Here is a 16,025-nt window from a genome sequence, read left to right on the forward strand (position 1 = left end):
AATCATTTGTCTTGTATATTTCATTATCCTCATATGCACATACCTTCCATTAGGTCATACAATAAATCATGTGTAGATGTTTTCAAGTTGGCTGCATTTGAAGTAAAACATACCTGGGTGTTTAATGTCTTGACAAATGTCATGACATGCTTTATATGGTGTTATGCAGGTTGCATATGTTTAAGCTAATACAGGTTTTTAGTGAATGTCATGACATCCATGTTTGACAGCAGGAGCTGTTATGTTTTACTATTATGTTTCCTGATTTCTCTCAGTCTACAATTTAGGACATTTTATTGTGTGCTGAATATTTCTCCTAGAAGATTTCATATACAGCATATTCTGTAACAGCCTGATGACGTGTGAATTAGGTTAACTTGGTTAACCCTAATTTGTTTCTTGGAAAGCCCGAGGCCCAAGAGCTGCATATAAGAAGACTGCAATCCTAATTTGGAATGCAGAGATTTTTAATTGTGAAGAACCATAGTTCTGTGTCTGTGTGTTTAGTCTCTTGTACTCCAAGCAATTGTTTTTTGATGATTGTATTGGAATAGTTTTTTTTTTTGTATTTTGTCACTCTAAGCTTTTAAGCACGAGTGTGTGTCTCTTGATTGAAGCTTTTAAGCAAGATCAAGGTGTGTTTTTGAAGTGTGTCTTCTCTCTTTTGATTAAAGTCTGTTTGTAATCACTACTGTGATTGAGGGGGAGTGAGTGGAGATACTCAGGTCTAGCACTAGATTAGAATTGCATTGGATAAGTCTTAAGCGAGGAGTTATAAACGGGGGAGTTTATCTCTGAATTAATACTGCTTATATTGGATTCCCTCCCTGGCTTGGTAGCCCCTAGATGTAGGTTGGTTGAACCGAACTGGGTAAACAATTCTTTGTGTTCTTTACTGTTTTATGCTTTTCTGTCTTAAAGTATTATTCTGTGTTATTGTGGATGTCATAACATCCAGTAAGACATCGCGTGTGAGTTACTAGAATTTTCAATTGGCTTCAGAGCAGGCACCCTGCCTGTCTATATCTGGGTGAGATCTAGGGGCAACAAAATTCGGGTACTATGGAGAAGGAGTTGTTAGTGTTTGGGAATAGACCACCCATTCTGGATGGCTCTAACTATGACTACTAGAAATCTCGTATGGTAGCTGTTCTAAAGGCCTGGAGAGGTGTGGAAAAAGGACGGAAACCTCCTAAGAAGGTAGTGGAAGATGGAACCACTATTCTAATTCCTGAAGAACAATGGAGCAGAATTGAGGAAGAGCTGGCTTTGGGCAATTCCAAGGCACTAAATACCTTGTTCAATGGAATAGACAATAACATATTCAGACTTGTGCAGCACTGTGATCTAGCTAAAGAAGTGTGGGATATTCTCAAAACAACTCATGAGGGCACATCCAAAGTGAAGATGTCTAAACTTCAAATGGTGACCACCAAGTTTGAAAACCTTAAGATGAAAGAGGATGAAACCATTCATGAGTTCTACATGAATATTCTTGAGATTTCCAATACCTCAAGATCCTTAGGAGAAAAAATGTCTGAAGAAAAGCTGGTAAGAAAGATCCTTAGATAACTGCCTAAGAGGTTTGCTATGAAGGTGACTTCTATAGAAGAAGCTAAAGACATTAGCAACATGAAGGTGGATGAACTCATTGGTTCTCTACAAACCTTTTAGATGAGTATTTGTGACACTATTGAAAAGAAGAACAAGAGCATAAATTTTGTTTCTAACACTGAAGATAACTCAAGAAAAAAGCAATGGTGGAAGTGATGAACATCTATCAGAAGCCATAGCTATGCTTGGAAAAAAATTCAACAGATTCATTAAAAGAGTTGATCAGAAGTCCAGACCCAATATCAAGAACACTCCCTATGACATCAGCAAGTCCTATGACGCTAGCAGAAGATCTAAAATTGAAGAGATGCCCAATCAAGGAAAAGGGGTTCAGTGCCATGGATGTAAAGGATATGGACATATTAGAGCTGAATGTCCTACTTATCTCAAGGAGCATAAGAAAGGGTTGTCTATCACTTGGTCTGATGAAGATTCTGAGAATGAGTCTGAAGAGGAAACTGCAAAACATGTCATAGTTCTAACAAGTTTCTATGCATCTGATGATGATTCCAGTGAAGATGAGCTAACCTTTAATAAGCTAGCTGCCTCATACAAGAAGCTATGTATCAAGATGTGAAGGCAAGCTTCTACAATACTATGTTTTGATGAAGACAACTATCATAAGTATGCATCAATAAAGGATGAGCAAAAAGATCAAATAAGCAATGGATCAAGTATTTTTAAAAGAAACAAGATTCAAGATTTCCTCAATGGTTTCAAGCTTGGTTGATCTAAGGTATTAAGATTTATGGCAAAGCAAGTCTATTAATGCATAACAAGTGTTTTCAAACATATATACATCATCTATAAATCTTACATACATCCTAGAATCATTTCAAACCTTTCCATAAAGGATTTTGAGTTTTTCTTTCTTAGGAACCGGGTTCCAAATTGGAGGAACCGGTTCCCCAAGACTTCTGCCAACTTTTATTTACGCTAAAAGAGTCAGGAACCGAGTTCCAGATTTTTGGGAACCGGTTCCCCAGTTCAAAATTTGAAAATCTTGTTAACGTTGGGTTAGGGAACCCGGGTTCCATATTTTGGGAACCGGTTCCTCTGTACGCAGTTTGAAAAATTATATTTCTTCCAACAGCTTTTATGTCATACCTCTTCACCCTTTGTATTGGCAACCTTCCATGGATTATGATCTTTTGTAGGGGTGTTTTAGAGGGTATAAAACACAGAATTTCAGTTTTATCAAATCACCTCTTTCATTCAAAAATTCATACAAATCTTATACATCAAGAAATCATCATATAAACACCAAGTGTCATATACTTCAAATTTCATTGAAACCTCTTGCATATATTTTCTTTTAATATTGCAAAGAAACATTTCATGCCATTCATAAACACTTGTGTTACATTAATAGATTTGTTTACTTGAAAGGGAAGATCAATCAAGTGATTGATTAATTGTATCAAAACTTCTATATTTTGTTATTTTTGACTTGCTATCCAAGATTGTTGGAAGTAAGGGTTGTTGATTAGTGAGAGGATTGTTCTCATAATCAAGTTGGTAAATCCAAGAGGATTGTTCTTGGTAGTTGTAACCTTGTTGTCCATAGTTTTGGAAACAAGAGGTATCCTTAGGGAGGGTGTTCTCTTAAGGACTTATTGAAATCCAAGAGGATTGTTCTTGGTGGTTTTGTTAGAAGATTGTAGGAGGAGTCTTAGTATAGGCTTGTACAAAGATCTAACAATAGTAAAATCTCTTTCGTGTTTGAAAGGGGACTGGAGTACTCTCGGATTGTGAGGGGAACCAGTATACATCATTGTGTTCTTTACTTTTCCGCAATTTACCGCTTTCATCACTATTATCAAGAAAAGAAAAGAACCATTCAAAAACCTTCAAACACTTAACCAAAAATAAGTACAAGCATTCTCTAAAAACCGGATAAATCTTTGAAAACCTAATTCACCCCTCCTCTTAGGCGCACTCTTAAACTTACACAAGAGTGCTGAAGCATGCAAACAAGTGGAAAAGCAAAAGATAATCATGAAGGAACTGGAAACTGAGAAGAATGAACATCTTGCAACCATAGACTCACTCAGTAGTGAAATGAGCATGTTAAACTCCAAAATTTACCAAATAACTAAATCTTTCAGGATGCTGAATAATGGAACTGACACTTTGGAAGAAATTCTGCAGTTTGGACAAGGAGCAGGAGACGTGTCTGGGGTAGGATTTGTGGCCAAATCAGAATTTACTTATGGGTTCAGGAGATCAAAACTCGAAGCCTACTTGACAAACCAGATGTCAACACCGATGTCACAATATCAAGGAAACAGAAGAAGGAACCAAACATAGAAGAAATTCCAAAGATGGAGGTGTCACTACTGTGGAAGATTTGAACACATAAAGCCATTCTGTTTCAGACTAGTTGGATATCCCAACCAAACACATCAAGCCAAACCTAAATATGAAACTCTTAACAGGAATCCACAGTGGGTAGCTAAGAATGTTGCTCTAGTAGCACACACTTCTCTAAGGATGCCTGCCAAGGAAGACTAGTACCTTGACAGTGGTTGCCGAAATCATATGACTGGAAAAAAGAACTTATTAGTAGACATCAAACTTGATGGCACTAGTTATGTGACTCTTGGTGATGGAGAAATAAGAGAAGCAAAAGGTGTTGGTAAGCTAATAGGTCCTGGTGTCCCTAATCTAGATAATTTCTTGCTGGTAAAAGGACAGACCCCAAATCTTATTAGTATAAGTCAACTATGTGGTCAAGGTTTCAATGTCAGATTCACTAAAGAAGGATGTGTTGTCACCAATGGAGAAAATGAGGAAATCATGAAGGGATCTAGATCTAAGGATAATTATTACTTATGGGAGCCTAAAACCTCAAAGTTTCATTTTACATGTCCCATGGCCAAAGAAAAAATTAAGGGTAATCATCAAGAAAGAACTGTCAAACTAGAGGTTCCCGTTCCCAGAACAAAGAATCCTGTTGAAGAAATGGATGAGGCTGATGATGAGTCTTATGTTGGAGAACTCACCATTAGTGAACTTGCTGCTGGATACTCTGAGACATGTCTAATAAATGAAGGACTGTGTAAAATATTAGCAGTGTATAAACATGCTTATGCACTATTACAAGAAGAAAGAGTAAGTCTCATGACAAACATTGTTCCCCTAGAGAGAAAGCTGCGAAACACAAGATCTAACAAAACGACAACAATGGGAAGTAATCAAGGCATACATATCATCAAGTCAGAGGTGAGAATCATTCCTAACAAGATGAAGAAAAAGATTTCTAACAAAGACTTCAACATCCGGAAAAACATCAAGAAAAGGGTACACCTATCTCAGTCAAGAGATGCCATCAATGTGGCAAGATAGGTCACTTAAGGTACACATGTCCAGAAACTCATGCACCTACTGGAAGAAAGATCCCACAACCGAAAAATATGGCCAAAAGAAAGCCACCTCAGCGTAAGTTATGTGTTGACACTGAACACTCAAGTTGTGGCATAAATGAGAAGGAGGCCATAAGGAAAATAGGAAGTTCTAGTAGAAGGAAACCTAAAAAAGATGAAGGTCCCAGAAAAGAAGAGTTCATTCCTTCCATAAGCAAGAACACAATAATGAAGTGTGATGCCGTGGAAGAAGGTGAGACTACTATCTCAGTGGAAGGTGAGAATGTCAAAACAGATGTCTTAACATCAGAATATGCTGTTTCCACTGAGATAAAAGATGCTTTTGAAATTGATAAATGTTCATCTTTCAGTATCCAAAATGTTCTCCATAGGGAGATTATTGTTAGGAACCAAATACCAGAAGCTGTCAGAAGATCAAGGAAATCATCTGCAAACTTCCTGGAGTATTCATAAACTTGACCTAAAGAAAATAATGATGGTTGTCCTTAATGACATCTGGACTAGAGATATGAAAATAGAAGTATACCTGTTCAAGGAAAGTACTGTATGGAACGTGGTCCCAAGGGAGCTATCTATTGATCATCGATTTCATCTAAGAAAGGAGCCACTGGCAATAGACCAAGCTTCAAAAGCCTAGAATGAAAGAGCAAATGAAGAAAGCAAGGAGGGCATGATTTTTCTCATCATACATGAAGTTGTAAATTTGATGATGGGTGTGATTCACACAAAAGGCTTAGACTGGTCTAAATTAAGATGGATACAACAAGGTTTATCTAAGCATAATGTCAAGGAGGATGTCGTAACAATGTTCTGCAACATCATTAGACATCTCTTCATCAAAGATTTTATAGAAGACAAAGTGATCTACTTGGAACATGTATCCACTGAACTTCACCTAGCTGACATATTCACCCAAGCTCTTGATACAACACAATTTGAAATCTTGTGAAGTAAGTTAGGAATCTGTATCTATGAGGAACCATAGATCTCTTTAAAACAAAGGAGATAAGGGGGAAGTTTGCTTTGGCAACTTTTCTGGCCAAACAGGGGGAGTAGTAATGTAACCCCAGAATAACAAGTGTGTGTGATCAACAATTCTGATAACTTATTTTGTGTTGATCTGTTTGATTGTGTGTAGTATAGCAGTTTATTTCTGTTATACTTGACAGTTGTTCATGTGGTATGGTTGTAGTGGTAGTATAACCATGTTATGTGCTTTGATGTTTGTTGTAGAAGTAGCAGTAGCTGTGGTTGATGTATGCATGCAGATGGTAGTTGATGATAGTAGTAGTGATTGCATGATTGTGTGGTATGTTATACTGTATTAGCTCTGATTGTGTGTGATTGTGAGGTTTCTGCTGCAAGTGTTTCTCTAATGTGGTGACAGGATGTTTTAGCCAAAAATTTGCCAAAGGGGGAGATTGTAGATGTTTTCAAGTTGGCTGCATTTGTGGTAAAATATACCTGGGTGTTTAATGTCTTGACAAATGTCATGACATGCTTTATATGGTGTTATACATGTTGCATATGTTTAAGCTAATACCGGTTTTATTTGAATGTCATGACCGATGTCATGACATTCATGTTTGACAGCAGGAGCTGTTATGTTTTACTATAACGTTTCCTGATTTCTCTCAGTCTACAATTTAGGAATTAAGTGAGGAGTTGTAAACGGGGGAGTTTAGCTCTGAATTAATACTGCTTATATTTGATTCCCTCCTTGGCTTGGTAGCCCCCAGATGTAGGTTGGTTTAACCGAACTAGGTAAACAATTCTCTGTGTTCTTTACTGTTTTATGTTTTTCTGTCTTAAAGTATTATTCTGTGTTATTGTGGATGTCATAACATCCAGTAAGACATCGCGTGTGAGTTACTAGAATTTTCATCATGCATCATTCGCCTATACTTTGGTATTGGGATCAAGTACTAGAGCTAGGGTTTACTCTTGATTCAGGGTTATCAAGCTATAAAGTGTTCAAGCATCCTCATTTCTCAAGTTCATTTAAAGATCAAGCTCGTCAAAAGTTTAGGATTTCATTACTTCAAGATTGATCACATGTTTCTTGTCAATTGGCACAAGATTAGGGTTTCGCTCAAAGACAACCCCTGGTTGACTCTTTGAGCAAAACCTGATTCTATTGTTCAATATGTGGTTCAAGACATCTATATGAACATCATTAAGCTTCCCAAAGGGTTTCAAGAGGTTCTAAATGATATAAGGAAAATAATTGATTCAATTAAAAAAAAGTCAACAGTGGCTCAAAGTCAAAGTTTGACTTTTGAGGTTGTTGGTCAACCATAAGTACTTCAAGTCATTATGCATGATAATATAAGGTTTTATCAAGTTTTATCAAGAGAAATCAAGAAAATCATGAAAGTTGCAAAATTAGGGTTTTCAAAATTATTCTAAGAATAGAATTTTCATGTTCTTTCAAGTGACTTTTTATGATCATATCTCGCTCCTCAAATGTCCAAAAGTTGCAATCAAGGGCTGAAATTGAAGATAATGTATGATACTACATCATGGTCCAAAATTTGCAATTCATCTCAATTTTAAAAGTGACCAAGAGAAATTCCTTTCATTTTCACTTCCTATACAACTTTGATTCATACCACTAAGGCATTACTTCACTCATTCCATATAAAAAACACATTTGAATTTACTTGGAAAATAAGAAACCTAGTGTTGCAATTTTGCAACTTGAAAATTCAACTTTCAATTTCCTTGTTCCAGATCCTTCCACGCATGCCAGCTCAATTCTACACCTCATAACAAAGTTTTTAAACCTCTATGAAACCTCATTCCATTACAAATGTCCTTGTGCTCATAGCTAGTTCCAAACCAAGCTTCATGTGAAATTTTGTTTCTAACTAACTACATAGCTAGCTCCAGACCTTAGGTTAGGATCCAAACTAATTAATCTTTTCCTTCAAGCTTCTCATCACCTATATAAACCACAATTCCCTCCAGAATTCATAATCACCATTTTTACCAAATTTTCACTAAAAATTTCCTTTCTTCGATTCACACTTCTCTTGCAATTTCTTTGAATTCTCTTCACTCCATCATCATTAATATCATCCAATTAAACTTCTGTAATAAATTTTCATGCCTAATTCGTGATATTCGCAGATTTGCACTCCAAGCTTTCATCATTGGTGAACAAAATTGAATTCTATATTGCAGTGAGTTTTTGTATGATCTAAGGCTTCAATCATCATCTAATCACTTTTGTAGCAACCTGCTTTAAAATTTACGTTTAAACAGAGAGCCGCCACCTTAATTTTATTTTTAAAAGAAAAATAAGGGAAAAACCTTTAATTGGCGAAATCCGGGTCAGTAGGTAATTAAGCAAAGGGGAGGTGTTAGAAACCCTTTGCCTCCCTTGTATTCAAGGGCACCCATTTAGCCTTTAGGTTTTTAAAAAGAGGTATTTGGGTTTTTTATTATTGTTGTTCGTCATGATCAACAATTTTGGCGTTGTTCGTCAAGAACAACTACCTTGGGAGGGTGATTTGAGAATTGCTCTAATATTATATTGGATGCCTAAAGGGAAACAATCACACAAATCAAAATCATGGACTAATAGATAAAAATCAAAAAAAGAAGGAGGCCTCATATCAAATGTTTAATCATTAGCCAAAAAGAAAGGTAAAACCAAAGGATTTTTGAAAACAAGGTTTTGATAAATAAAAGGGGTGAGGGGCCTCATATGAAATCATTGGCGAAAATGCAGGAATTTTGGTAAAGGGAGGCCTCATAAGTTAATCATCGGCCAAAAGTGGAAAACCCAGGGGTTTGGAAAAAGGGGATTGTAATTGTAAAAAACTAATGTGTAGCAACAAATAAAAGTAAAGGGGAGGAACCGTCAGATTATCATCATACGATTTAAAATAAAAAAATAAAGGGGGAAGGGGACTCATATGAAATCATTGGCCCCAAAAAGTTTGAATAACACCAATAGAAAGTAAAAGGTTTGAAAAAAAGGTTTTGAAAAATAGTGTGAAAAAAGTTTGAGAATATGAATTCCTAGGAAATTCTTGGTGAGAAAAATAGGGTGAAGAGAGCCCTATTTATAGATGAAGAATTTAGGTTAAAAAACACCAAAAAGGAAGTTACTCAATAGAAAAAGCCCAAAGTGTGATATTTTGAAAAAAGAAAGAAAATTAATGAAAAATAAGAGAGAAAATGCAAAAATGTGAGATAGTGGGATTCAAACCCGTGACATTGTGCTTACAAGCCCTGCTCACTTACCAATTGTGATATGTTTATTTATTCAAAATAGGAAGCCATTTGAAAGTATATAAGGACGAGCAAGCATTTGCCATTTTTTTAAAATATAAAAAAAATTTAAAACACAAGATGTCAGTATAAATAAACCAAAGAAACTTAAAAACCCAAAATGCTAGTGCAAATAAACCAAAGAAATTTGAAACCCAATTTTAAGATTATTTGACATTTTGAAACGGGGAGGGAAAAACTGGGGTATGACAGCTGCCCCTATCTAATCATTCTTCGATTGAAGGGTGCTAGAGTACGCAATTCTCGCACGTTCGAGTCGAAGGGTTATTAAATACAGGAAGACCAAAAAATTTGACCAATAAATAGCAGTTGACTATGAAAATTATGAAAGAGGCGTAAATGACGTAGATAACTCATAGATGCCTGGAGTATGAATTTGACATATCTATCTTTGCCATTACCACAACCTAGGGGGTAAACAAATCCAGGCGTTAACTCAATCTTTGCCAAGGGACTAGTCCAATAGAGTTGATAAGGTTTAAAATTGTTTGAACAATAGTTTGTAAATAAAGCAAGTGAAAACTTGAAGGAGAGCATGGATGACGCAAATAACTCATCAATTCTTGGAATAAGAGAAACATAGACCACCATGATATGGAGACGCGGATAACTCCTACATATCGAAGGTGATTAAAGGAAGATGATGCGGATAACTCGTCGATACTAGGGAGAAGTAAATGTAAATTGATATGATGATGCAGATTACTCGTTCATATCGAAGGTAACCGAATGAAGACGACGCAGATAACTCATCAATTCTAGAGAGAAATTAACGTAAGTTGATATGACGACGCGAATAACCCGTGCATATCTAAATTAACCAAGTGAAGATGACGCAAATAGCCAATCAATCATTTCTAGGGGACTAATTTGATTGAAGGTAACTTGCAACTGCTCGCGGACTAACGTAACAAGGTGAAAGTTGAATTTGATAATTGAGAGTGTGATTTTGAAAAATAGGAAAGTTTGAACTTGATAATTGAGTTTTGACAATCGAAACTTGAATAACTACGCTATGAATCGTAGATATACCACCTAGTGTCAATTTGATTTTGATATCTCTAGCGGTTATATTTGTCCTTAATTGAGGTAGTATGGGATACATATAATGTTAAGCTTTGAAATTGAATATTGAGCACATCTTAGCTGGTAAGCCTTCCTTGAGATTTTCTGCATTTTTTCATGGGCATGTATGAATATACTGCTGAAGGATAAAAAAACACTTAGAAAGGGGGGGTTTGAATAAGTGTATCTTTAAAAACTCTTAAGATAAAAACAATGAACACAATATTTTTATCTTGGTTCGTTGTTAACGAAACTACTCCAGTCCACCCCCTTAGAGTGATTTACCTCAACTGAGGATTTAATCCACTAATCAATCTTGATTACAATGGTTTTCCACTTAGATACTCTCTAAGTCTTCTAGAGTATACTGATCACAACTTGATCACTCTAGGAAATCACCACTTAGAAACTTCTAAGTCTTCTAGAGTCTACTGATCTCACTGATCACTCTAGGAAACTTTTACAAATCAATGTAAAATAAATTTTTACAAGAGTATTCGAATGCTTCTTAGAAAGCTATAATCAAAACTGTGATATTTCTCTTAAGTTCTAAGCTTAACACTCACTAAATATTACAATTGTTGTGAGGTTGAAGATGAAGTTCGTGAGTAATGAATTCAACAGCATTTCAGTAAGTTTGCAAGAGTTGTTATTTTGCTTCTGATCAGAACTTCATATTTATAGGCGTTTTGAGAAGATGACCGTTGGGAGCATTTAATGCATTGCGTGTTCCGTACAGCTCTGCATTTAATGTTTCACACTTTTGTCAACTACCTCGAGCCTTGCTTTTGCTGCTTTTACTGACTTTGCCTTTTGTAGCTTCTAACGTTCCTTTTGTCAGTCAGCGTAGCCTACCATCTTATACTTGCTTCTGATCTGATGTTTGTAGATACAACGTTTGAATAATCAAAGTCAAACAGCTTGGTGCAGAGCATTTTCTTGTCTTCTGACTTTGAAGTGCTTGAGCGTGATACCACAAGAACTTCAGTGCTTCTGCTTCTGATCTCATGTTCTTCTGATGCTTCATAGACCATGTTCTGATTCTGCTTGACCATCTTCTGATGTCTTGCGAGAGCATGTTCTGATGTTGCAATCTTGAACCTTCTGAGTCAGTGCTTCTTGCACTAAATTATGCATACTCTTTATATATTTCCTGACATGGAAAATGTAAAGGATTAGAGTACCACATTGTCTTATACAAAATTCATATACATTGTTATCATCAAAACAAGAATATTGATCAGAACAAATCTTGTTCTAACAACTGCATGTATGCATGTTTGATATGATTATGCTTGATGTATGTATGATGCATGGTACGTATGCTTGATATGAAAATGTTATGAAATGAAATGATGCTATGATTGATAAATGAAATGCCCGTGTTTTTTTTGAACTGCGGATCCGAAGGTAGCTTACGATTATGTTGATAGAAATGCGTAAGGCTACTCACGTGTTTTTTGTTGATTGAAGTGTGTGAGGCTGCTCACATCTTTTGCTGATGATAGCTTGCTGGGGAAAGATGGAGAACTGGCTTGCTAAGGTTTAGAGACCGATATAACAAGTTATGTCGCGGATTTTGCTTATCTATCATTACCTAGGGGATAGATAATGCAAGTTCAATCTTATATTTGCCAAGGGAGTAATCTGATAAGGTTGAAAAGGTTAGAAGAACACTTACTAAGGCTTAGAGACTAACATAGCAGATTGTATCGTAGATTTTGTACATGTATTGCTACCTAGGGGATAAATTACGTAGATTTGAAATTTGATATTCAAAATGGCGTTAGTTGTGTCTGTTCTCAACCAAGACTGGAATTCGATAATGGTATCGGTTGTGTATATTCTCAACTAAGATTGGAATTTGGTAATGGTGTCGATTGTGTTTGTTCTCAACCAAGACCCGATAGTATGAAAAATGCTAGATTAGCACATTTATCACTGCCAAGGGACTAATGTGATAAATGTGGAACAACTGATCACTGTCAGGGAACTAATGTGATAAATGATAACCTGTCATTGCTCGGGGACTAACATAATAAGGAAAGACGTAGATAATCAATCGATCACTGCTCGGGGACTAACATGATTTAATTGGAGGTAGCTTATTACTACTCTGGGATTAACGTAATAAGTTGAATCGTAGATTTTGCACATCTATCGCTATCTAGGGTATAGATTAAGCTTGTTTTGTGAATAAATAACTTATTGCTGCTAAGAGACTGACGCATCAAGTTATATCACAGATGTTCATATACCTACCACAACTTAGGGGGTAGATACCTTGGTTTTTAGATAATCTAGTACTGCTGGTAGACTGACGTATTAGAATATATTGTAGATTTTGTGTGTCTACCACATCCTAGAGGGAAGATTACATGGATTTTGAAATTAAATAACTTATTACTATTTCGAGACTGATGCAACTAGTTATATCACATATATCACATATTTATCACAACCCCAGGGGATAAATAATGCAAAGTTTGATAATTTGTAGACACTTCGAGACTAACACAACGAATTACATCGCATATTTTGTACACCTACCACAACCTAGGGGGTAGATACCATGGGTTTTGAAAAAGAACTTACTAACGCTTTGAGACTAACATAGTAAGCTATCGTAGGTTTTGCCTATCTACCGCAACCTAGGGGCAGATAATATGAGTTTGAAATTATTTTTGAAACAAATATCAGTAGGGTTACTGACGTAGATAATCATACCGGATGCAAAACATAATAAAGCCATTAGCGTTGGTAAGGTTAACGAAAAGAAATCAAGGTAGTAAGGTTACTTGCATTGGTAAGGTTACTAGAAAACGTCAATCAGGTGATTGGAAAATGATAAATCAGCAAGGTTACTGGCATCGGTAAGGTTACTGGAACATCAATTAGATGATTGGGAAGTGGGGGGTTGCTCGTGAATTTTACGTAAGGTGGCTAACGAATATGTGAGGTTGCTCACATTTGTGGGGATGCCTACCATTGAAATATTAATGGATGCATGAGGTTGCTCATGTTTGTAGGGTTTCCTGCAATTGAATTTGGGATAGATTTCCTATACCAAGGGATTTATAAGGTGAGTGATGATGTCTACTTTTTCCAGGGGACTGATAAGGTGACTTAATTTGACCTACCTCTCCTTGGAGATTTACAAGGAGAAATAATGCTTAGAACACTTGGATCATAGCTCAAAAGAATGTGTAATCTTCTGATTATGGCCTCTTAAACAAGTTAGAGGGGCTGTACTTGGAAGATTCCTTCATATTTTGGACAAATCTCAAACTTGTTCTTCATAAAAATGGCTTGAATTCAAGTGTTATGAAGCCATATTGACAAAATCATATCTCCTAGCTCGAGTGATGAAATTCCATGCTATTGATCTCTTTGGAAAGCCCTTGCTATATACTTTAATTCACTTGTTAAAAGTTTCCTCAAACTCCTTTGGGATCATGGAGAAAAAAGGGCTTAAAGTTTCCTCAAACTTCTTTGAATTTTCTTTGATCAAATGTCTTCAATATCCATATGATGATGATTTGGATCCTTAAAAGTCCATAGTTGACCATTTTTCTCAAAAGTTAAAGGTTGACTTACACAGTTGACTTTTTTCCAGATGAATTGTAGTTTTGTGATTTTCAAATGAATCAAGCTCTCCTCTTCAAATGAATTATATGAATGGACTATAATGTTGATTTGTATGCCTTTGAATCATAGTTTGAGTCTTGGAACCATGTCCTGATTAAAAGTCAACCCTCTAGTGGAATTAGGTCTAAAACCCTAATTGGAGCCTCTGGTGAATTTAAAGGTGATTTATCTTGCATTGAACCATCCTTGGACTTTGATGTTGATTAGAGAATCCTTTGAATCATAGAAAGATGTTGAATTCCTTTGTGGGCCTCAAAACACTAATTTGCTTAGCTCCTTCTTGATCAGTTTCCTGTCTTGGGACACAAGTAACAAACAACATTTTTTTTTGTATTTTGGGTTAACAAATGATAAATGCATGATGATTATGATGACAATGATGATCCTAGTATTTAAGCTATGGTGGGATCTCAGTGGTAAAAAATTGGGGTGCAACAAACACTCAAAAAGCGCAACTCCTAAGGTTGATTGAAGAAGCTATCCATATGCACCTCATTGGAGAAAATAAAACAAAAAGCAACACGCAAGCATTAAATGTTTTCGTCCAAGAATCAAGTTAACGGACAAAAAATCTTGAGCTATATATTCATGTTCGTTTGAAACAACAAAGACAAGAATTACACACACAAACATCATAAGTCTGATATTTATCAAAGTGTGAAGATATATCAAACTCACTGAAGAAAAAGTTTCATATCCATATTCTAAGTTCAAACATTCTGTACTAAACATTAGTGAAATATCACAGTTATGATTAACGCTTTATAGAAGCAATCCTAAACCCTTTCATCTGAAGTTACTTTGTAATAGTTCCTTGAGAGACCACTTGGGTCAGAAGTCTCAAAAAGTCTAGGACTAGTTGAGTCTTAGCAGTTGGTTAGTCACAAACGGTTGGTTTGTGCACGTTGTTAGTCACCAGCAGTTTGGCTCGTGCATTGTATTGTTAGTCACAACAGTGGGCTGTGCAATTGTAATCAAGTTATGATTATAGTGGATTAAGTCCTCGTTGAGAGAGGCAAATCACATGAGGAGGGTGGATTGAAGTAGTTTGAGTTGTAAACGAACTAGGATAAAAATAAATGTGTTCAGTCTATTGTTCCTTCAAGCGAAAATTAAAAAGAATAACTTATTCAACCCCCCCTTCTAAGTGTTTTCTCAACCTTCACTTTTTTCTCTTTTTCTTCTATTCCCAGCCACACAGATGTTTATCTGGTCTCTTTTTTATTAGTTCTCCTCCCAGATGAACACAACAGTTAAATTACAGCAACACAACACTTATACCATATAAACATATAAAATTTTCAACAACGAATTCACTGATCATAACCAATTTCGTCAATTTCAAAATTTTCACCGCAAATCAATACTCACACAACAATAATTCTAATAACCTAAATCCCACATACTATTCATCATACACCCTATTATAGAATTAAAACACCGCCCTTACCTTGGATTGAAGGTTGCTCTAAGACTCTTCGACCGAACTTAGCTTTTTGCCATTATCTCTCAACCTTGCTTACTTTCTCTACACCTTTCTCACGTTTGCTATTTCCACAAAAACCTAATTCTTACAGATACTTCAATTTTATATATATTTCTTTTTATTCTAATTAACCAATATAATAATAATACTATTTTTCTATTCTATTTGTCTTATTGGGCCTAATTTCTACACCCCATTTTTACTACTTCTAACCATTAAATAAGCCCACACACTTCATCTCTTATAATCGACCGACTAATAAACTTAACTAATCGACTTAGAAACCTAATCACAACAATTCACGAAAAATACTCGAAAATAATTTAATTAAATAATTCCTTAAATTACGGGCGTTTGTTGAAGCGGTAAAGAGATAAATGAGTTTTAAGTAAACAAGGAAAATAAAACATATGAACATAAAAATAATTCATTCTTTTTAGAGAATAACTTATCTGGTTTGAATCTAAACTACTCCTCACAAACTTAAATTTATCACTCCGCCGTACCCAATCTACAATACTCGT

The sequence above is a fragment of the Vicia villosa genome, linkage group LG7 (genome assembly GCF_029867415.1).
Source record: "Vicia villosa cultivar HV-30 ecotype Madison, WI linkage group LG7, Vvil1.0, whole genome shotgun sequence".
In the NCBI taxonomy this organism is placed as follows: domain Eukaryota; kingdom Viridiplantae; phylum Streptophyta; class Magnoliopsida; order Fabales; family Fabaceae; genus Vicia; species Vicia villosa.